The sequence below is a fragment of the Suncus etruscus genome, chromosome 18 (assembly GCF_024139225.1).
Source record: "Suncus etruscus isolate mSunEtr1 chromosome 18, mSunEtr1.pri.cur, whole genome shotgun sequence".
In the NCBI taxonomy this organism is placed as follows: domain Eukaryota; kingdom Metazoa; phylum Chordata; class Mammalia; order Eulipotyphla; family Soricidae; genus Suncus; species Suncus etruscus.
In genome coordinates this window covers 19,295,690-19,319,037 of record NC_064865.1, presented here as the reverse complement: position 1 = coordinate 19,319,037, position 23,348 = coordinate 19,295,690, and positions in this window count along the sequence as shown.

The following is a 23,348-nucleotide window of genomic DNA, read 5'->3' as shown; positions in this document are numbered from 1 at the left end:
TCTAGACTTAGTCTGTAACTTCATAAATTCCTGTTGTATTTTAAAGAAGATTAAAAAAAGAAAACAAAACACCAACGTTGCTGTTCTTTGTGTTTCTGTTTTGTTTACACCCTGCAGTGCTTGGAAGAGCCCAAGCTCCATGCTCAAGGTTGCTCATGGACTATGCGGTGCTGGGGGTTGGGGTTCAAACCCAGGCCTCCCACATGGAAAGCCTGCACACTCACCCTTAGTGGGCCCCAAAGTGCACCCTTTTTATTTTTTTTTTGAACCATCTGACTTTATTTTTTTTATTATTATTATTATTTTAATTATGACAACAAAGATGCAAAGAAAGAGGACAGGGTAAAGTTACAGTGGAAGCCCAATCACCCATAAACAGAATTCTCGGTAGTCCCATCGATGATATCCCAGCCTTTTTAAAGATTGCTCTGACAATCAGTCCCAAGGCACGTTTTTACAATGATGGCCTGAATGCTCTTCACTCTTAGACAATGCTGCTCCAATATCTGTGCTGTGTGTATTTGAGATCCTCCTTTTCTTTCATTCATAAGCAATTTCTCCAAGCTTGGAAGGAAAATGGAATCTTGCCTTCACTTTGAGACTCACCTGCTCTCTCCCATCCTACCCTCTCCACCTGATTTCACAGTCTTGTTTGCCCTTACACCAGCAAAGCTTATCACGTTCCAGCAAAAATCTCACCAACCAGCTCAAGCCCTTCGACCCCCAGGGACCAGACTGTTCTGAGCAGACACTAGCTAGAAGCTGGGGAAGGGGAGAGTGAGTGGCCTCATGCACTCTGAGAGCCCAGCACCCATGGGGAGAATCACAATTCAGTCTCTGGAGTTTGAGCTTCTGTCTTACAAAAGATTCCTGGGGCAGGACAAACAACCATCTTCCTGGGAGGACTACTGCTTTCTTGTTCTCTCTCTGCTTTCTTGTTCTCTCTCTCTGCTTTCTTATTCTCTCTCTCTCTCTCTCTCTCTCTCTCTCTCTCTCTCTCTCTCTCTCTCTCTCTCTCTCTCTCTCTCTCTCTCTCTCTCTCTCCCTCCATTTTTATGCTACCCCCAGCAGTGCTCATAGGTAGTGCTCCTGGCTCTACACTCAGAGATCACTTGTGGCAGGCTCATGGGACCTATGGGATGCTGGGAATTGAACCTGGATTGGCTGCGTGCAATGTAAATGCCCTACCTGCTGTACTATTCCTCTGGCACCTTTTTTTTTCCATCAAATTTTGGGCCACACTGATAATGTCCAGGGATTACTCAGGGGCTAGATCTGGTTCTATACTCAAGAGTGCATGTAACAAGAACCAGAGCAATAGCCCATGTGGGTAGGGTATATGCCTTGTGGGCAACTAACTTGAGTCGATCCCCAAAATCCCATATGGTCCCCCAAGCCTGCAAGGAGTAATTCCTGACTGAAGAACCAGGTGTGGTCCAAAAAGAAAAAAGGTGCACCTGTGCAGACTGGTGTTAGGGTAACATGGGGAATTTTTAAAGTCTTTTCTTTTACTAGGGGCCGGAGAGATGGCACAGTAGTAGGGTGTTTGCCTTACACGCAGCCAATCCAGGACAGATGGTGATTCAAATCCCGACATCCCATATGGTCCCCCATACCAGCCAGGAGCTATTTCTGAGCACAGAGCCAGTGGTAACCCCTGAGCGCCGCCAGGTGTGATCCCCCCCCCCCAAAAAAAATAATCTAAGGTGAACAGCATCTGGCATGTTGGAACAATGTAGGTAAGGGAAGTCGGCATACCTGGAAGTGTGCAGGGTTCCATCACAGGTGTCAGGGACTGAAGCCAGGATCAGTCAGTGGCCTTACAGTGTTGTCTCTCTTGGCTCTGTCCTTGTTCAATTGTTGTTCCAAATATTATAGATGTGTCTTCTTTGGGACACGGTATTAGGTTCACAGAGGGGAAGGGCCTGAGCTCAGAGAGAGCAAGGAATAAATGAGGGAAGAGGGCACATGGCCGAGTACCCCGTTCCTGCCTAGCCAGAGCCTGTGAGCTCACTCATTGCTCTGCAGCCCCCACACCTCTTCATGTTACACTGCCTGTGCTCCAGCCTGGAAGTCACTCCCACCAGAAGCATTGTGCCCATTGCTGCAGGACCGTGCCATATTGACCATATTTAATGGGTTGAGTTTGGTTGGGGTGAGTTTGAGTGGGGGGTCACGTCCAGCAAATGCTTAGTGTTTACTCCTGCTTCTGCATTCAGAGATCTCTCCTGGATGGGTACCCAGAATCGAAACCTAATCTCTCACATGTCTACTGCACTTGTCTACTGCACTCTATCTCCGACCCCATGTGGCTGTATTTGAGCTCAAACCTCTCACAAGACCCAGAACATGAGTTGGCTCTCCTTACAGTCTTTTAGGTGTCCTTCCATGGATAAAAATCTACTCTCTTGAAGCGGAAAAGATAGCAGTGTTTGCCTTGCAAGCAGCAGACCCAGGACCCAAGGTGGTTGGTTCGAATCCCAAAGTCCCATATGGTCCCCCGTGCCTGCCAGGAGCTATTTCTGAGCAGATAGCCAGGAGTAACCCCTGAGCACCGCCCGTTGTGGCCCAAAAAAAAAAAAAAAGAAAAAGAAAAAATCTACTCCCTTTATAGGATCCTACTTCCAAAAAAAATCTCTAAGTGTTCTACAACTCTCCTTGAGAATAAATAAGACTTTGCTAAATATTATCTTATAGTCATTACAATGTTGATAGCATATCATAATTTTTATTATTTTATTTTCCATGTAAAATAAATCAGGAATTATTGACTTTGATAAAAATGCAAAAGCAGGGTATTTTTATCATTTATTTTGTTTTTGTTTTGTTTTGTGGGAAGGTATAACCAGCAGTGACTGCACTTAGGAATTACTTTTGGCAATGCTCAGAGGCCCATATGAGATGCCAAGGACTGAACCTTAGTCAGCTGTGTGCAAGTGTCTTCCCTGCAATACTATGGCTCTGGTCCTAGGGAAGTGCTTTAAAAACATGCTTTATATGACGACCACTAGTGCAGGGGTAGGGATAGGAAAGAAACTGCCTTGGAAGTTTTAGGATCAATCCTTGGCTGTTACCCACAGCATCCTGTCAGCAGAACTGTACTACATGGACAATCTTATGAACATATGTCAGAGTATCAGGAAATGAGATTAGTGCTTGTCTCTAATATTAAGTTCGTTTTAAAAATAATTAATATTTTTATTTAAGCACCATGATTACAAACATGTTTGTAGTTGGGTTTTAGTCATAAAAAGAACAACCCCCCTCACCAGTGCAACATTCCCACCACCCATGCCCCCCAGCTCCCTCTTCCCCATACCTGCCTGTATTAGAGATAAACATTCTATTCTCTCACTCACTACCATTGTCATGATAGTTGTCAGTGTAGTTAGTTCTCTAACTGCACTCACCACTGTTTGTGGTGAGCTTCATATTGTGAGCCGGTCCTTCGAGCCCTCATCTCTATTGTTTCTGGGCATTATTACAATAATGTCTTTTATTTTCTTAAAACCCAATAATACTACGTTCTAATGGCTTGTTGGGTTTTTCAGTTTAGTTTGGGACCCACACTGATGATGCTCAGGAACTCTATACTCCGTGTGTCACTTCTAAGAGTACTCAGAAAACCATGCAGTGTTAAGCACTAAACCTGAGCCTCTTATTTGCAGAACATGAGTTCTACCATATCTCTGGCCCTCTCATACTCATGGTTTTACAATGATTAAGCACAATTTAAAATGATAGAGTGCTACAGCATTGGAGGATTTTGCTTTCCATGGCTATTTATAAACTGCATTGCCTCCTACACCTATGGTCCTCAAAAGCAATTAGTTAAAGCCATTATCTATTAAGGCATGGTTTGGACATGCCCTAAGAATATTCCAGTTAGGGATGTTCTAATTCACAGCCCATTGGAGGTCACTGGTAGCCCGTGTTTACTGGTCTACTTGCTTATACTCTCTTCCTCCTAAGAGACTGAGCATCCCAGAGACCAAAGGACTACAGGCACTTTTCACACCTGATCTTTACTTGGGAGAACACAGACCAACTCCTAGAATCTACTGATGTTCAAGTCATCCAAACACTTATTCTCAGAGTGAATCAACATTTGACTCATCACTTTTAACTCCTAACTCGGACCTGGATAAGTAGTCAAAATCTATTTTCATGCCCATCATACATGTTCAGAATTTTATTTTTCCCCAGTGATTATTCTCTTCCAGTTCCAAACACATTTCCTAGAAATAGGCATTGCTACTGATTTCTCTTCTAGTCGTTCTATCCCTCCATGTTTTTTGTTGGTTTGTTTGTTTGGGGGGCCACATCCAGTAAAGCTCAGGAATTATTCCTGGAGGGGCTCGGGGGACCATATGGGATGGCTGGGGTGGAACTTGAGTTGGACATATGCAAGACAAGGTCCCTCCCCACTGTACAATCACTTACCTCCTCTTCCCAATTCCTCCACTTCTGCTGAAGATCTTCACTTACAATGTATGAGTGCCAAAGTCAGGTCTACAAGTCTTATCAACTACAACTACAACTAAAAATGAACATGAATAGCATGACTGAAGAGCTGTGTGCCAGGCAAGGAGCATATCTGAGAGTATATGACATTCAATGTGATAACAACAGCAAAACTAAAAAGAGAACTTATTTTTAAAGCATAATCTGGGCAAACCGGAGAAATAGTACAGTGGGTATAGCACTTACTTTCACATGACAAACCTAGGTTCGATCCCAACACTCCATAAGGCTCCCCAGGGTCACTAAGAGTGATTCCTGAGTGCAGAGCCAGGGGCACTGCCAAATATGGTACCCCATCATTCAAAAAAATAAAAGGCACTAGCTGGAGCCTGAGAGAGCACAGAAGATAAGGAAATAGATCTGCACTGACTTTGCAGATAGCTGATTTGGATTGGATCCCCAACACTTCATACAGTCTCTTGAGCCCCCACCAGGGGTGATCTCTGAGCACAGCCAGGTTTTTGTGACCTCAAAACCAAAAAAATTAATAAAAATAAAAAGTATCACACTTTTTGTCATTCCTATTATGATCTAAACCAGACACAACTCTTTCCATATTATTATTTTTTTATTTCAGGGCCACACCTGGAAGTGTTCAGGGGTTACTCCTATTTTAATGATCAGAAATTACTCCTAGCAAACTCGGGGAGCCATATGGGATGCCAGGGATCAAACCCAGAAAAAGCAAGTGCAAGGCAAATCCACTAGCACTCCAGCCCCAGACACAACTCTTATTCTCTCTCAGAAACCCAGATGGGGGAGACAGAGAATACAGTAACTATGCTCAGGGCTTGAGAATAGAAACTCAGGTGTGGGAGGGAAAGGGGCCTATCCTATGGGCATACTATGTGGTGAGGAATAAAACGGGACCTTCCCCATGCCCAACCTGTTGAGTATCTTTCGGGCCTCACAGTCTCACTCTGCTCAGTTGATGGCTGTCATGGCTAGAACAGTCCACATAACGGCTGCTCATCAGCCCAGATTCCAAAGTGAAGTTTCCATGGAGAAGAGCCACAGACAGAACAGGAAAGAGTCCTGACCTACAACCCTGGAAAGCTAATGAGATTTGGGGTGGGTAGGGGTAAGGGGCATCATTATGGCATTTCCTAACCAAAACTGACAGCTAAGAAGGATTTTATGGGGCCTGAGGGACTCATGGTCAAGTCGTGTTTTGAAAAGATGAGTAACCACGATTCCACAAGCAAATGAAATAGAAACCCAAGTCAATTCTGAGAAAATGAGTTAGGGAGTTGTTTCGGGAATGCAAGTGTCAGCTCTCATGGAAGGTGAACAAGGTGGACAACGGTAACCAGAGACACTAAGCTGTATGCATGTTCCAAGGTTCTTTTTTTTTTTTTTTTGGTTTTTTGGGTCATACCCGGCAGTACTCAGGGGTTACTCCTGGCTATCTGCTCAGAAATAGCTCCTGGCAGGCACGGGGGACCATATGGTACTTATCCTGTATCTTTCTAGTTCTATCTTATTTTTTTCTGAGTTGTTTATAAAAGAAAAGGTGGAAAATCACTATCACCTGAGACCTAGATATTTTACATTTTATTGATAAATTGCATTTTGTTTTAGGACAATTATGTTCAAGGTGTTATCTTTCCACTTCATTATGAGTAGTACTCTGTTTACGAAGGGGCTCTTGATTTACAGTTTATTTATTTATCTATTTATTTTTAGTTTTTGACCACACCTGGCAGTGCTCAGAGGTTACTCTTGGCTCTGTGCTTAGAAATCATTTCTGGATGTGCTAGGAGACCATATGGGATGTGGGGATTGAACCTGAGGGCAAATGCCTACCTGTAGTGTTATCACTCTTGCCCCCACAGTTTCTTTTTCTTCTTCTTTCCTTCTTTCCTTCATTTTTTTCTTCTTTCCTTTTTTTCCTTTCTCTTTTCCTTCTTTCTTTCTCTTTTCTTTCTCTTTTCTTTTTCTTTCTTTCTTTCTTTCTTTCTTTCTTTCTTTCTTTCTTTCCTCTCTCTCATTTGTTTTTATGCCCCACCTAGTAGTATTCAGGGTTTACTTGTGACTCTGTGACCTTATGTGGCTCTGGAAATAAAACTTGGGTTGGCTTTATGCAAGATAAACACCCTACCTGCTTCACCCTCCAGCATACATACATATACATACATTTCTTGAGAAAGGGAGGGAAGGACTCTCTCACAAATGCCTTTGTACTTACAATATTGCTTTGCACCCATGCATGAACTGCTTATTTCCAAAATGAGTAAGATTGCAACAAGTTAATACCTTACCCATGGCTATCTTATTAATGAATGAATGAATGAATAAACAAATGAAGAAATGGATGAACTGGATTGAACATGTTCTGGCCACTCTGAAAGTCAGTCTTCTTCCAGGACTTGAAGTTGCGTGAAAGCAGTCTGCTGATAATGATTATGCTCTCTTTCAACCACCCCCCTAATTCAAAACTAGATTTTCCCCAGTTTTATCTATCTTGTTCTTTATAAAATAACCTTCTTGGGCCCGGAGAGATAGCACAGCGGTGTTTGCCTTGCAAGCAGCCAATCCAGGACCAAAGGTGGTTGGTTCGAATCCCGGTGTCCCATATGGTCCCCCATGCCTGCCAGGAGCTATTTCTGAGCAGAAAGCAAGAAGTAACCCCTGAGCACCGCCGGGTGTGACCCAAAAAAACAAAAAACAAACAAAAAACTAACCTTCTTCTTTTTGTCCCTTTGCAAAATTCTTTGTGATATGAACCTCTCTTTAGAATAGCCTTTCTGTGTGCCCCATGTCCACCTCCTTTTGTTTTGGGAAGCAATTCACTCTGATTCACCTTGTAGAAGCCTCTGCCTGTCAGAACTCTAGCCCTAAAGTCCTACTTGAATCACATCTCCATCATTCCAAGAATGTATGACGTCTCCCAACTCTCATCATGAGAAATATCAAGTTCTCTCTGCAGATCAAAAGAGATTTCCATTTTTCCCCTACAGACCAATTCAGTTGCTACTTCTCCCATAACATGAAGCCCCTTTCTGGAATCTAGCTTCCCTTAGAGAGGTTAATACTTTCTTTCCTTGTTGCTTTGTCACTCACTTCCCCTTCAGCAAAAATACCCTTCACTATCTTTTTCCATCACTAACTCTCAGTCACTTTTTGAAACTCAGTAGGAAAAAAAAATCAGCCTGTAGAAAGAGCTCCTGTTCCCCAAGAAGTATGCCAGGAAAAACCCACATTTTATGGAGATTGGACTGCACCAGCTCCTTACTCTTTATCTGAAAACTCAGATAACTCTTTGAGGTTGGCAACATACTATAGCAGATGAAACTGAGGACTAACTTAATCTATGCAAAGTAGCTAGCAAAGCGCCTACACCATAACGAGGATCTGATAAATGTTGACTGGCATTTCACTTACTAGAGAGATGGAGAAAACTCTCCCAGGTCACAGAGCCAAAGAGCTGGAATTCAAACTCTGGATCACCCTTCCAACTTTGCCAAGACCAGCCAAACTTTAATTGTTCATCTCTTCCTCCTTGTCAAGTGTTCTTTTTTTGTTTTGTTTTGTTTTTTTTTGTTTTTTTTGTTTTTTTTTTTTTCGGGCCACACCCATTTGATGCTCAGGGGTTACTCCTGGCTACGCGCTCAGAAATTGCCCCTGGCTTGGGGGGACCATATGGGACGCCGGGGGATCGAACCGCGGTCCTGATCCTTGGCTAGCGCTTGCAAGGCAGATACCTTACCTCTAGCGCCACCTCGCCGGCCCCGTTTCAAGTGTTCTTTAACTAGCCAACAGTGACTTCCCTTGTTCACATTCCTTAGCAGTTGGAGTGCCTTTACTATTATGTTTCATGGTTATCTTCTACTTTTTGTGGGTTTTGTTTGTTTTTATTTTTGACTGTCTGATGCTCAGAGCTTACTACTGGTTCTACACTCATGGACCACTACTTGTGGACTCAAGGGATCTTATGAAGTGCTAAGTTGAACCCTCGTTGGCTACATGCCAGATAAATGCCTAACCCACTGTACTATCCCCTTGGATGTTCACTTGGATGTTTTCTTCAGTGTGTGTATTAATTCAAGGTGATCAAGAGTAAAGACAAGTGGTGACTGGATCAGTATTTAACAACCAGCTCTCCTGAAAGGAAATATGCTGTTTTTTGATGATGATGTTTGCTAGTTTCAGGAGATATAAGGGATACTACTTGTACACAGCCAACCAAGGCTTATCCATTGCAGCCTATATAGTTTTCCCAAGCCCAACAGAAGTAATTCCTGATCATAGAGCTAAGAGTATCCCCTGAGCACCACTAGTGTGGCCCCAAAACAAATAAAAAAGTAGAAATTCTAGGAAAGAGGGGCCAGAGCAATAGTACAGTAAGTAAGGCACTTGCCTTGCACATGGCCAACTAAGAGGTTTAATTCCTAAGACCATATATGGTCCCCTGAGCACTTCCAGGAGTATTCCTGAGCACCTCTAGGTGTAGCCCCCTAAAATTTTTTTGAAAGAATAAATTATAAAGCAGCATATCGGTGAGTCAAGAAAGATGTGCTGGGACAGGATTCAAAGGCCTGGAGTACAAGTTTTGCACATGAAAGTTCAGGGTTCAGGGGCCAGAGTGATAATACAGCAGTAGGGCATTTGCCTTGCATGCAGCTGCCAGGGACAGACCTGGGTTCAATCCCCAGAGTTCCATATGATCCCCTGCCCCAGGAGCAATTTCTGAGCACATAGCCAGGAGTAACCCCTGAGTGTCACCGGGTGCGGTCCAAAACACCAAATGAATGAATAAATAAATAAATAAATAAATAAATAAATAAATAAATAAAAGTTCAGGATTTCATTCAGGTACCATATGGTCTCCCAACACTGCTAGGAGTAGCCAACAGTAATAACCTCCAACCATTGTGAGGTATGGCTCCCAACAAAACATGAAAAGAAAAAGTAAATGAAGATATAGTACAGGACTAAGACACTTACTTTGCATGCACTTACTCCAATTTGATCCCCAGAACCACATATGGTTCCCTGCACTCCCCAGAGTGACCCCTGAGCACAAAACCAGGAATAATCTCTGGATATAATCAGGAATGGTCCCAAAAGCAAAATAATAATAATGTAAAAATTAAGAGTTAAAATGAAAGAATCAGCACTCACAGAACTGAGCATAAAAGAATACTATGAAAGCTATAAATTACTAAAGATATCAGCAAAGAAACAGAAACTGATAAATACAACATAAAAAAAAAGTTAGCAACATTGTAAAGGAACCAAATAGAGTCTGTACAAATAAAATTTAGACACTGAAATTGAAAATTCAACCAGTAGGGTAGTGCAAAGAGAAGACCACAGTGAAAAAATATTCATAAACCAAAAGACAGATTTGTGGCAATTTCTCAAATTCAAGCAGGACAGAGAAACTATGAAATTGTAGGTAAGAGCTATGGAAAATAGTGACTGGCAAGCAAGTACAGTAGGTAAAGTGCTTGCCTTGTAGATGGCCAAAGAGTATGGAAAATAGATCATACATATTAAGGAAAAATTAAAGAGAAAAGAGAACAAGAAAAAGGGGCAAGAAGTTGATATTTTCTATTCTTCCTTCTCCTTTTTCTTTGTTAATGTGGTGCAGGCAATGGAACTAGGCCTTTTACATGCAAGACATACACTTCACCACTGAGCCAGACCCCTGAAAAGATGACCAAGAAAATAACACCTGCCCTAACTTCACTGGGAGCCTCCCCACCAGCCTGCTAGAATCCCCAGCAGCCACACCCACAACCCACCGCCACTGCCATTTAATGCCTCGATTTCACTGCTTCATAAACTAATCTCTGAAGAAATGCCAAGTCAATGAAACTCCCAAATGCACAGATCCTGTCCTAGAACATGCAGCACTTCCATGACCATATACATAAACATGGCCAACCAATACCTCCAAATTTCACAGTACTGACAATTTAGTAGGAGCACAACAGATTAGATGGAAAAGTAGCTGAGAAGCCAACTAGGAGCAATAAGTGAAAACAATAATACAAAAGGTTCAATTAGCAACAAATAACTCACTAAATCCTCAGGCAACTGTTTAAAAACCCCATTTGAGGCATAACAACTTTCACAAACTTACTTTTATTGAAACTATTTTTTGCACTTACCATTTTGTTGTAAAATGGCGACTGTGGTGGAGGGAAAGCCACACTGGTGGTTGGATTGGTGTTAAAACATTGAACACTCAAAACAACTGTATTATGAACAACTGTTTTAAAATCAGTGTTCAGGACCCGGAGAGATAGCACAGCGGCGTTTGCCTTGCAAGCAGCCGATCCAGGACCAAAGGTGGTTGGTTCGAATCCCGGTGTCCCATATGGTCCCCCGTGCCTGCCAGGAGTAACCCCTGAGCACCACCAGGTGTGACCCAAAAACCAAAAATAAATAAATAAATAAATAAATAAATAAATAAATAAATAAATAAATAAAATAAAATAACAAACTTTACTCAGAGATTCAGTGAGTATGATGGTTGGTACTGGAGAAGGAAAGGTTGAGTGGAAGGGTCCTTCTGTTGGTGGGGTGGCTCTGAGACTTTGGTGTGGACAATGTGAGCATATCACATACACACACACACACACACACACACACACACAACATGGCCAAGTGCCTGAAGTCCCAGAGTATTATAAACCCATCATAAGTCAATAAAATTTTTGCATTAAAAACTAGAAAAAGGGGCCGGAGAGATAGCATGGAGGTAAGGTGTTTGCCTTTCATGCAGAAGGTCATCGGTTCGAATCCCGGCGTCCCATATGGTCCCCTGTGCCTGCCAGGAGCAATTTCTGAGCATGGAGCCAGGAGTAACCCCTGAGCACTGCTGGGTGTGACCCAAAAACCACAAAAAAAAAAAAAAACTAGAAAAAGGGCCAGAGCAATTAGCACAGCAGTTGGGTGTTTGCCTTGCACGCAGCTGACTCAGGACAGACCTGGATTCAATCCTCAGCATCCCATATGGTCCCCTGAGCAGGAGCAATTTCTGAGTGCATAGCCAGAAGTAACCCCTGAGCATCATCGGGTGTGGCCCCAAAACCAAAAAAAAAAAAAAAATTAAATTAAAGTTAAAATTTAAAAATAGGAAGAAAAAAAGACCAGGGAAATAAATTAAAGAACTGAGCACCTGGGGACAAAGTGATAGCACAATGGTAGAGCATTTGCCTTGCACGCAGACAACCTGGGATGGACCCAAGTTCAATCTGGCTTCCCTTAGGGTCCCCCGAGCCAGCCAGGGGCGATTTCTGAGTGCAGAGCCAGGAGTAAATCCTGAATATTGCTGGGTGTGACCCCCCCAAAATCCCCCCAAAAGAAAGAGGGGCCGGAGCAGTGGCATAGCGGTAGGGCATTTGACTTGCATGCTGCTGACCTAGAACCAAAGTTTGAATCCCTTGTGTCTTATATGGTCCCCCAAGCCAGGAGCAATTTCTGACCACATAGCCAGGAGTAACCTCTGAGTATCACCATGTGTGGAGGAAAGGAATGGAAGGGAAGGGAAGGGAAGGGAAGGGAAGGGAAGGGAAGGGAAGGGAAGGGAAGGGAAGGGAAGGGAAGGGACGGGACGGGAAGGGAAGGGAAGGGAAGGAAGGGAAGGGTAGGGAAGGGAAGGGTAGGGAAGGGAAGGGAAGGGAAGGGAAGGGAAGGAAGGGAAGGGAAGGGAAGGGTAGGGAAGGGAAGGGAAGGGAAGGGAAGGGAAGGGAAGGAAGGGAAGGAAGGGAAGGGAAGGGAAGGGAAGGGAAGGGAAGGGTAGGGAAGGGAAGGGAAGGGTAGGGAAGGGAAGAAGGGAAGGGTAGGGAAGGGAAGGGCAGGGAGGGGTAGGGAAGGGAAGAAGGGAAGGGTAGGGAAGGGAAGGGCAGGGAGGGGTAGGGAAGGGAAGGGGAAGGGAAGGGTAAGGGAAGGGAAGGGAAGGAAGAGAAGAAGGAAGAAGAAAGAAGAAAGAAGAAAGAAAGAAAGAAAGAAAGAAGAAAGAAAAGAAAGAAAGAAAGAAAGAAAGAAAGAAAGAAAGAAAGAAAGAAAAAGAAAGAAAGAAGAAAGAAAGAAAGAAAGAAAGAAAGAAAAAAGAAAGAAGAAAGAAAGAAAGAAAGAAAGAAAGAAAGAAAGAAGAAGAAAAGAAAGAAAGAAGAAAAAGAAAGAAAGAAAGAAAGAAAGAAAGAAAAGAAAGAAAGAAAGAAAGAAAGAAAGAAGAAAGAAAGAGAAAGAAAGAAAGAAAGAAAGAAAGAAGAAGAAAGAGAAGAAGGAAGGAAGGAAGGAAGGAAGGAAGGAAGGAAGGAAGGAAGGAAGAAGGAAGGAAGGAAGGAAGAAGAAAGGAAGGAAGAAGGAAAGAAAGAAAAAAAGGAAGAAGAAGAGGAAGAGAAAGGAAGGAGGAAGAAAAAAAGAAAAAAGAGCGAAAGAAAGAAAGAGAGAGAAAGAAAGAAAGAAGAAAGAAAGAAGAAAGAAAGAAAGAAAGAAAGAAAGAAAGAAAGAAAGAGAAAGAAGAAGAAAGAAAAGAAAAGAAAGAAAGAAAGAAGAAAGAAAGAAAGAAAGAAAGAAAGAAAGAAAAAAGAAGAAGAAAGAAAGAAAGAAAGAAAGAAAGAAAGAAAGAAAGAAAGAAAGAAAGAAGAAAGAAAGAAAGAAAGAAAGAAGAAAGAAAGAAGAAAGAAAGAAAGAAGAGAAGAAAGAAAGAAAGAAAGAAGAAAGAAAGAAAAAAGAAAGAAAGAAATGAGCACCTGCTGTGCAAAAGACTGACTTTATCTTCTTCAGTACCACCTTCTTCCTCGAAGCACAGCCAGAAGCCACCCCCAAGTGCCAAGCAGGAGTAGCCCCTGAGCACTGCGTGTGGCCACAAAACAAAATAAAACAAAAACTTAACTGAAAAGGCAAGAGTAGAGCACAAAAGGCCATTCACGAACTTGATTTTTTATATATATTCTGAGATGAAAACAGAAAGGAGAAAAAGAAGGAGTGATTTTGATCCAAGAATAATTCTAAGGAAACAGGTTGTGCAAGAAAACTGTATACCTCTCTCCAAACAAGAGCAAGCAGAGACACAGCATGAGTGAGTAGGAAGCGAGAGTTGAGAAGGACACTTTGCTATGAGTTTGTCTTTAGTGGTGGCTATTGGAATATTAGCATTTTAAGTGTAGAGGCTGCTGGGAGGGGAAGTAGATTCCATTCACACAAGGAAAATTGCTATTAGAAGCGAAGGGAGGATAATGGGACTCTGGGTTGTTGAACAGTTGATAGAAGTTAGTATTGTTATTTTACAAGTCTTGTTTATTTAAAACTGACAAAAAAGAATTACTGAACTAATAACACTTCTTTCTGGAGGCAAAATGGTGGGCTAGATGAGGATTCTCCACTGTGTGGGGGTGTACACCTCTGAGTAAACATCTGGAAAGTTTAGATGCGAGTGATAGTAGGGTGGGAAAGACATTTGCCTTGCATGCGGCCAACCAGGTTCAATCTCCAGCATCCCATATGGTCCTCTGAGCCTGTCAGGGGTGATTCTTGAGTGCAAAACAGGAATAATTCACAAGAACACCATATATGGGCCCCCAAAACAAAGAAAAAGTCTGTAATGTGCTTAAGCCCCTGGGATGTTTCCGCTCTACCATGGTTTGAGCTGATGAGGTCCTCTATTCATTAGTGTCTGCTAAAGCCTCTAAAGAGAAATGAGTGGGGTTGGGAGTGTTGGGGAAGAATAGGAGAAAAGGTAACAGAAAGAAGAGGAAGAAGAGGGAGTGGAAGAGGAGGAAGAGAGTAGGAAAAGAAAAGAGGGAGTGGGTCAAGGAGAAGGGAAGAAGTGGAAGGAAGCAGAGAGAAAGGACAACAAGAATGTCAAACAGAATTCACCAGTATTCACCTGCTCCATCCCTGCCTCTCACACACAGAGAATGGGGGAACTTGCCATGTGCTTCTTTCTACCCTCCTCTTCCTGCAACATCCCACAACTGCAGTACCCCCTGCCTTGGCCCACATGCAGAGAAAGTGGGATTAGATTACATCTCTTGGAACTCTAGCTGCCCCATTTGGGGAATATTGGTTGAGGGATTTCATTGTTAAATTCATGGCAGTTGGACACAGCCCTTGCTCTTCTGTCTTTTCTTATTTATCTATTCTAGGGGTATAATTTTAACAATAATCTATTCAACACATATTGCATTTTGCCATTTTGAGTGAGGGTAAAAATTCTGCAGTGATGGTGAGGGTGTGCTGCGTCCTCCACACTAAGAACTAATGGGAAGAGGTGACCCAACATGTGACACCCCCGGTCGCTGGCTCCTGCAGTTGTTTCCCAGGGATGGGAGACAGGAGGACACAGCCTGGGGGCGGGACTCCACGCTCGGAGATCTCTCCTCAGAGGTCCCTCATCAGAAGCAGCAGAACAAAATCCAGACTTGGCAAAGAGCCACAGGATACAAAATAATGATAAGAGGCAAAGAGTTCGTTCATTTTGGCCTGGAGCCGCATGCGGCTCGAGAGCCACATGTCCGCCATGTCCCTGATCTATTTAATTTTAGGGAGATGGTCCTGGGGATCCAACCCAGAGCTTTACCTGCCAAGCCTGCACTCAATTGTGACGGTTCTCTGTTTCTCTCTCTTCTCTCTATCTTTCTCTCTTTATCTATCATTCTATCTCTCTACAACCCTCTGTAGTCTTCTCCTAAAGTGTTGGTGATGATTTACCCACCAATGCCAATCCTGCCAACTGTGCAAGGTTGCCAAGAGTTCACGAATACCTGGAGAACTGTCCTTCCAATATGGTGGTCTCTGCCATGCCAACTCTGAAATGTCATTTTCTCTCAATCCCTTTTGTTTATTGAAGCAGGATTTACATATTAAAAATGGCATTTTTTGCAACACAGCAAATTTTGTTGATTTTAATGAAACCATCCCCATCAAGAGATAATCACTGAGTCAGAGAAGGGCTGTGGTGGTGGTACTGAGGGCTTAGTCCTACTTTGTGTTCAGGGACCACTCTAGGCAGTGCTCAGGGCTCTATATGCAGCGCTGGGAACTGAACTGATCAGCCATGTTAAGAGCAAGCAACTTGGGGCCAGCGAGGTGGCTCTAGAGGTAAGGTGTCTGCCTTGCAAGCGCTAGGAAAGACCGCGGTTCGATCCCCCGGCGTCCCATATGGTCCCCCCAAGCCAGGAGCAATTTCTGAGCGCTTAGCCAGGAGTAACCCCTGAGCATCAAACGGTTGTGGCCTGAAAAAAAAAAAAAAAAAAAAAAAAAGAGCAAGCAACTTCACCCCTGTGCTAGCTCTCCAATTTTTAAAGAGACTTATGGTCTGAAGCAAGTCTTCATAAATGATTTCCACTTGCAATCCCTTGTTTTCCTGAAAAATGTTTACATGTTGCTATGTAGATTAGGTATACAAGTCATTGGCAATTAATCATTCAAAAATTGGTTTTAAAATAAATTAATTTTGTTATTTTTGAGATATACCCAACTGTGTTCAGGTCTTGCTCCTGGTTCTGCACTTAGGAATTATTCCTAGTAGACTCGGGGGACCATATGGGTTACAGGGGATAGAACCCAGGTCAGCCACAAGCAAGGCAAGTACTGCTATCATAACTCTAACCCCAAACCAAAAAACTATTTTTTGGTTTTGGTTTCTGGGCCACACCCAGCAGCGTTCAGGTATTACTCCTGGCTCTGCACTCAGAAATTACTCTGGCAGGTTCAGGGAACCCAGTTAGATGAGACCCAGGTCAGCCACATGCAAGTCACACACCCTACCTACTGTGTAACCATAGCTCCAACCCCCAAACAAAATTTTTAAATGTTAGACAACCCCAGATGGAGTTGTGACCACAGTTTAAGAAACTAGATTCTAGGTGAAAGCCACAGAAATGAATCACATTAAACTCTATTTCTGTATCCTGCAGTTGCAATCTTAGAAATAAGTCTAGAGGCCAGAGAGATAGTACAGGACTTACCATGGTTGCCTTGCATGCAGTGAAGCCTGGTTCAATCTCTGCACTATATATGATTTTCCCCTGAATACAGTAAGAGTCATCCCTGAGCACAGAGCTAGGAATTGGATCACAGCAAAAAGAAAGAAAACAAATACAATACTCAAGACCTTAAGTGAGTCAGATAAGATATAGATTGTAAATAGTACCATTTATGAGAATGGTAATATTGACCAGCAAAGACTGGTCCAGGTAGTACAAGCTCCTCAGAACACCTGCAGAAAAGCATCCACTGCACTCCCCACCAAGCCCGGAAATTTCCTGTCCCCTCCTTTGGATCCTCAAGTGCCAACTTAACATTTGCACACAGAAACATGATCAACCATATATTTTCTTTTCAAACTGTCCTAGAAGGTGCCCTGAAGAAGCCAATCTTCCCTATCTTCTGCCCACTCTGAGAAATCCTCATGGCCAGCCAATGTGCAATCCCATCCTAGCAATCTCATGATAGCACATGGGCCTAAAAAAACAGTTCCTTTTCAGCCAAAGGAAAACAGCATCAGGTACAGAAACAACCGCTCTCAAAAGTTCTTTATATTGGGTTCCACTCTCCCTAATCAGGCCCTTTTGAAGTCTTGGGGGTAGTATACAACCATTCCACAATGCCCAGTCCTTATGCCCAGTCCTGCAACAATAGAGTGGCAGGGTGCACTCAGGAACCAAGTCCACTCACTGTCCACAGGACGGGCACAAAGACACACCAAATCCAGAGCTCATCCTCAAACTATCTCTTTGCTGCATTTCTGAAGCCTGGAAATAGGACAGGTGGGAAATAGGACACAAATGCGACTCATTCTCTTAAATATAGCACTGCTGCTATTTCTGTTCCTTATCTTGGGAAATTTTACAAGTATTGGTATATTTTGCTATTCAGCAGGAAACTGTGCTTCATTTCTACCTTTGAAATCCACATTTCTAAGTAATCATTTGGGGTGGGGCAAAGCATATTTCTCCCTGTTCAGCTTGAAGAATCTCCATGGGCCATTTATTCATGAGGCTGCGAAGAAACTAGACGTTACAGGAAGAATTTCTCTCATGCCCATTTTTATCTTAAAAAAAAAATAGCATGGAAGACAAACAAACCAATTTTTAAATGAGTAAAAGAAAGGAGTGATCATGGGACAGAAGGGGGGAGTGGGTGGTGGTGAAGAGAACATGGTCTCCTAAATTCAACCTCAGGAATGATCAGGAAGATGCAAATTAAAGGAATAAAGGCCGCAAGGAGGCATCACTTCACACCCCATCTGGTTAGCAAGTGCTGATGAAGATGTTAGTTAAACTACAGAATTGCTCCTGCAAATTGATTGAGGGAGGAGTTTGCACAGGGCCAAAGACACACACACACACACACACACACACACACACACACAAATTGGGGGGTTGGGGAATGTGGCTTCATGGTAGAACCACCATCCCACCAGTCTTGCATGGTTGAGTCCTTGAATTCAATTCTCAGCATTTCACACACAAAAACACACACAAATTGGATGTAGTAATGTATAAGTACATTGTCAACTATTCTTTTCCTAAGTACATTATATAGAATACATATGAACTCAAATATATAATAAATAGCCTAGTTATTAATTACATATTGCATGTGTTATATAATGGACAGTGTGCTATGTGATAATTTTCTCAGTGTAATGATTTTGAAATATTTCTGAGTGAAGACGGAGGAAGAGAAAAAGCAAGTGTGATAAAGGGGCCCTTAACAACAAAAATTGGGCCAGAGAGACAGCCCAGTGGCTGCAATTCATGCCTTAGATACAGGAGACTCAGGATCGATCAACCTTCTGATGTTCTCCTGAGCACTGCCAAGAGAAACTCCCAAACAAAGCACTAGGAATAGCACCTGGGTACCAGGTGTGTCCCCAAAACTCAGTGAAGAATGTGGATATTTCAAGTGCTAAAGCATATGCTTTGCAAAGGTGAAGTCCTAAATTTGATCCCCATTGTCACAAGCCCCAACCCCCCAGCACTGCCAGGCATTGTCCTTGGTAGACCCCAAACACAGAGCACTGCCTGGGGTGGCCCCCTCATTTAACATATGTAAATAAACTATGAGGTTCAGGCTCTGAAGAAAAAGCTTGCAGATTTCACTGTAATTCCAGGGCCAGAGAACAGTACAGAAGTTAAGAGCCACCAATCTAGTTCCATCTCTGTCTAAGTCAGGACCCCAGACACCCCTCAACTCCCTGGCCCTGCCAAGCACCACTTAATTAAAAACATATACATCATGAGGCTGGAGCGATAGTAGAGCAGTAGGGCTTTTGCCTTGCACATGGCAGATTCAGGACGGACCCGGTTAGATTAGATCTACAGCACCCCATATATTCCCCCTAGCCAGGAGCAATTTCTGAGCACATGGCCAGGAGTAACCCCTGAGCATCACCAGGTGTAGCCCCCCCCCCCAAAAAAAAAACAGAAAACAAAACCAAAAACAATACATATGCATCATGATATAGGTTGTAATTTGGGTCATTCATTAAACATTTACTACCTCAGTTTACTTACCTGTGAAATGAGAGTAAAGGTACATACAGGATAGAGATACTGTAGACATGAAGTGAGCTCATTCAAGAAGGGTGGTTCAAACCTGGGCTGTCATTAGCCTTCAATAGTTGTTTCTTATTACCTCTGTTAGTGTCAAATATTTCCAGGTGTGACTTGGAAAATTGCACTTTCTTGTTGAGTCATGAAACTGACTGTTGGTGGTGGGAGCTGAAGAGATAGACTCACGGGGAAGTGTTCTCACTAAGTCCTAGAAATCCACACATAGCAGTTCCACATGCCTTTGTTTTGTTTTGTTTTGTTTCTTTTTAATGCAGTGCTGGACATCAAACCCTACATGCAAACAAGAGCTCTACTGATCTTTCACCTTGCTTCTGACCCTACAACCTTCTCATACTACCAAAGTCTGTAAGAATCAAAACAGCACTCACTATCAAGGGGACAGATTCACTTGGCTGTATTTCTCTGCAAAAATGCTATAGAGCCAAGAAAGGGAATAAGATGCATGAGCTTGAAGAGTATCAAATAATTAAAATAAATGAAAGGTTTTTATTTGATCCTTCAAGATTTTAGCTGCTCCAGCAACAAAAGGACTGATTACACAGTAAACTCCCATGATGAAGATGCATCAAAATGTTTTCATTTACAAGTACTCTGCTCTCTATCACAGCACTTTGTGTAAGAGCAAGAAATTATTATCTAAATGTTTAACAGGTGAATAATTACATAAACTAAGAATTATTCTGACAGGGAACTAATTTGCTTCCATTAAAATCATGGGGGTTGGTTTGTTTGTTGTAATTGGAGACATACCCAAATGTCCCAAACCACAGCAGTGCTCAGGGGTTACTCTGGGTTCTGTGCTCAGAGAACATGGGGTGCCAGAAACAAAATCCAGGCCTCCCACATGCAAATCATGTGTCCAATCCATTGAGTTAATCCTTTGGCCATGCTGTTAACTTTAATGTTAGTTCTCTTTTTGTTTGTTTGTTTGTTTGTTTTTGGGGGGGCTATACCTGGTGATGTTCAGGGGTTACTTCTGGCTTGGGGGACCATATGGGACACCAGGAGATCAAACCTCGATCCGTCCTAAGCTAGCATGGACAAGGCAGTGAAATAACCATTATATGATGTTACACTTTATGTAAGGATCCCCAAGCTTTTATTTATTTATTTATTTTTTATTTTTTGGTTTTTGGTCACACCTGGCACGCTCAGGGGTTACTCCTGGCTCAGAAATCGCCCCTGACTGGCCCGGGGGACCATAAGGGATACTGGGATTCGAACCACTGTCCTTCTGCATGGAAGGCAAATGCCTTACCTCCATGCTATCTCACCGGCCCCTCCAAGCTTTTACTTTGGGGGTGCTGTTGGGTTGGGAGGCCACAACCAGCTCTTGGTTGTGGTTGTGGTCTTACTCTTGGTCTGTGCTCAGGGAACACTCCTGGAGATAGTCAGGAGACCATATTGGGTGTCCGGGAGAGAACTGGGGTCACTAGGAAGCAAGGCAAGTAAGTGCTTCATCCCTTGTATTATCCTCCCTGGCCCCAGACACCTCAAGTTCTAAATATTAATATATATAATGCATCTATACATGAATGTATATATCTGTAGTATCATGTATTTGTGTTGAAATATCTATATATCAGAGAAGAATGAAAGATGGAGAGAATAGATAATAGATGGAGAAAAGAGGAATATGTTTTTGTTTTCTTCCCCTTCTCTGCAATCTGTCTTACATATCTGCAGTAAAATGTAGCAGCAGTGACTCTGAAGCACAATCAGGCAACCTCTGATTGTCTGTTTAAAGTCTGAGACACCTCCACACCTTTCTCATGAGAGAAAGGTTCAGAGCTCCCTTTCTGTGAGAGACTAGAGAGAAACCAAACCTTGAAGAGGTACATCCTTCAACCCAATATGGAAACATACCTTGGTTAGCAGGGCGAGAGTAAAAAGGAGGAAATGTGTATTGTTCTGGTTATTAGGGAAAGTTCAAACAATGGTGATGTCAGTCCAAGGTGGGTGGAAGAAAAAGAAGTTTATTTGCGCCAACCAAGAGTTCAGTTAGCCTTGCCAACTCTCAGCCCTGAACTAAGTTTCTATCTTCAAATTTTTATTTTCAAACATAGAAGAAGCGGGTTTACACAAGCAGAATTGCGGTGAAGGTTGATGTAGCTTTGAAGAAGGGCTTTGCACTAAATTAATTGTTTGCTTTAGTCTCTACGCTCTGGTGATTTGTACCTTTCTTATGTTTGGAATTCTTCATCACCTTCTTTTATTCCCCTTTATGCCTGTAAATCTCTGCCAGTTTCCCTTGTAGTCCCAGATTCACATTCACATCCCTCATGGAGTCAAGGTGGGGATATCACAAAGTATTATGTGAAGTGTCCTGTTTACCCATGGCAGAAATATCACCACAAAACAGCATGATTAAGCCAAAGAGTAAGAGCAGGTGAAATAACAACTGTAAGATGCGTAGTTTCTGCATAGATCTATAAGGAGTTGACACAAGGGAACAAGTAACACCAAATTTGTAGTCAAGATTATCTCTAGTATCTGAGGAAGGGAAATGAGAATAGGAAGAGGGGTGCAGGGGGTGGAGGAGTGCTTCAATGACACCTGAAAGGTTTTATCTCTTGCCCCAACTTCTAGATTGTAGATGTTGGTTATATAATTCTCAGTGGGGTTTTGTATGCCTGAAATGTTTCACAACAAAATAGCATTTGGTATCATGAAATAGAAATTGTAAATGAAGTGTATCTTGAGAATTTAATTAATTGGGAGTTGCAAGTGCAGACTTCTGGGTTAGTTTTAAAATATTTCTACATCTTTATTTTTTGGCAAAAACAAGACTTTCAAAGCAGAACATTTTATTTCTGCAGATAAACAGGACTGCTTTTTTAATGAGAATATTTTATCATTGTAATTATTACTCAAATTTTGTTTAAAACTCAGATAGCCAGGCTGGATAAAACTATAGCAGGTAAGGTACTTATCTTGCACTTTACTGACTTGGGTTCATACCTGGGAACCAATGAACTCACCAGTAGTAATCCCTGAGCACAGATCTGGGAGTATCCTGAGTACCATTGTGTACCCCAAAAACAAAGTAATAAATAGACTGGTAGACAAAATAATTGAAATTCAAACAAATCTTCAAGGATGGAATATCATTGATCAAGCAAGTGGGAGCAAAAGTAAATAAGTAGGGCCCAGAGTGATAATGCAATGTGTAGGGCATTTGTCTTGCGTGGCAGAATGGGTTTGGTCCAAGGTATCTCCTATAGCCCTTCAAATTGCTGGGAGTGATTTCTGAGCACAGGTCCAGAAATGACCCCTGAGCATCACCAGGTGTTGCCCCCCCCAAAAAAAATCCAAAATAAGTAAATGGGACTACAATAAATTAAGAAGCTTCTGCACCTCAAAGAAAAACAATGAATAGGTTAAAGCCACCACATAGAATGGAAGAAATTATTTACTCAACACAGTAAGAGATAATATCAAAATAATATCAACAATATATCAGGCACTGGTAGAGCTTTACAAGAAAAAATACCCAACCCCATCAAAAAATGAGAAGAGATGAGCAGAAACTTTCTCAAAGAAAAAATACAAATGGCCTAAAGATACATAAAATGCTCTGTGTCACTAATCAGGAAGAGGCAAATCAAAACAACAATGAAGCATCATCTCACACCACAGAGACTGGCACACATCACATGGCACACATCACAAACAACAAGAACAACCAATGCTGGGAGAAAGGGACTCTCATTCAGTACTGCTGGTCCAGCCTTTCTGGAAAACAATATGGACAGTCCTCAAAATAAATAAATAAATAAATAAATAAATAAATAAATAAATAAATAAATAAATAAATAAATAAATAAATAAATAAAACTTTAAAAAAATAAATAAATAAAACTTAGAAAATGAGCTTCATTTTGACCCAGCAGCTCCATTTCTTGATATATACCCAAAAGATTCAACAATGAAACAAAGAAAAGACCATTGTACTCCAATGGTTCTTGACTATCCACAATAGACAAATTCTGGAAACAACCCAAGTGTTCAAGAAGAGATGACTGGATAAAGAAACTGGTACATCTACACAATGGAATATTAAACAACCAAAAGAAAAGCTAAAGTCGCCATTTGCTGTTCCCTGGAAGGACTTGGAGAGTATCAGGTGAGCAAAGTTGGTCAGAGGAGAGAGACTCAAACAGAATGATCTCTCATATGTGGCATATAAAGAGACATAATGTTGGAATAATGATTCCCAAAGACAATGGAAACATAGAATTGGTCTTCAGTAGGAAATATGTCCCCCACTAAGAGAGACAA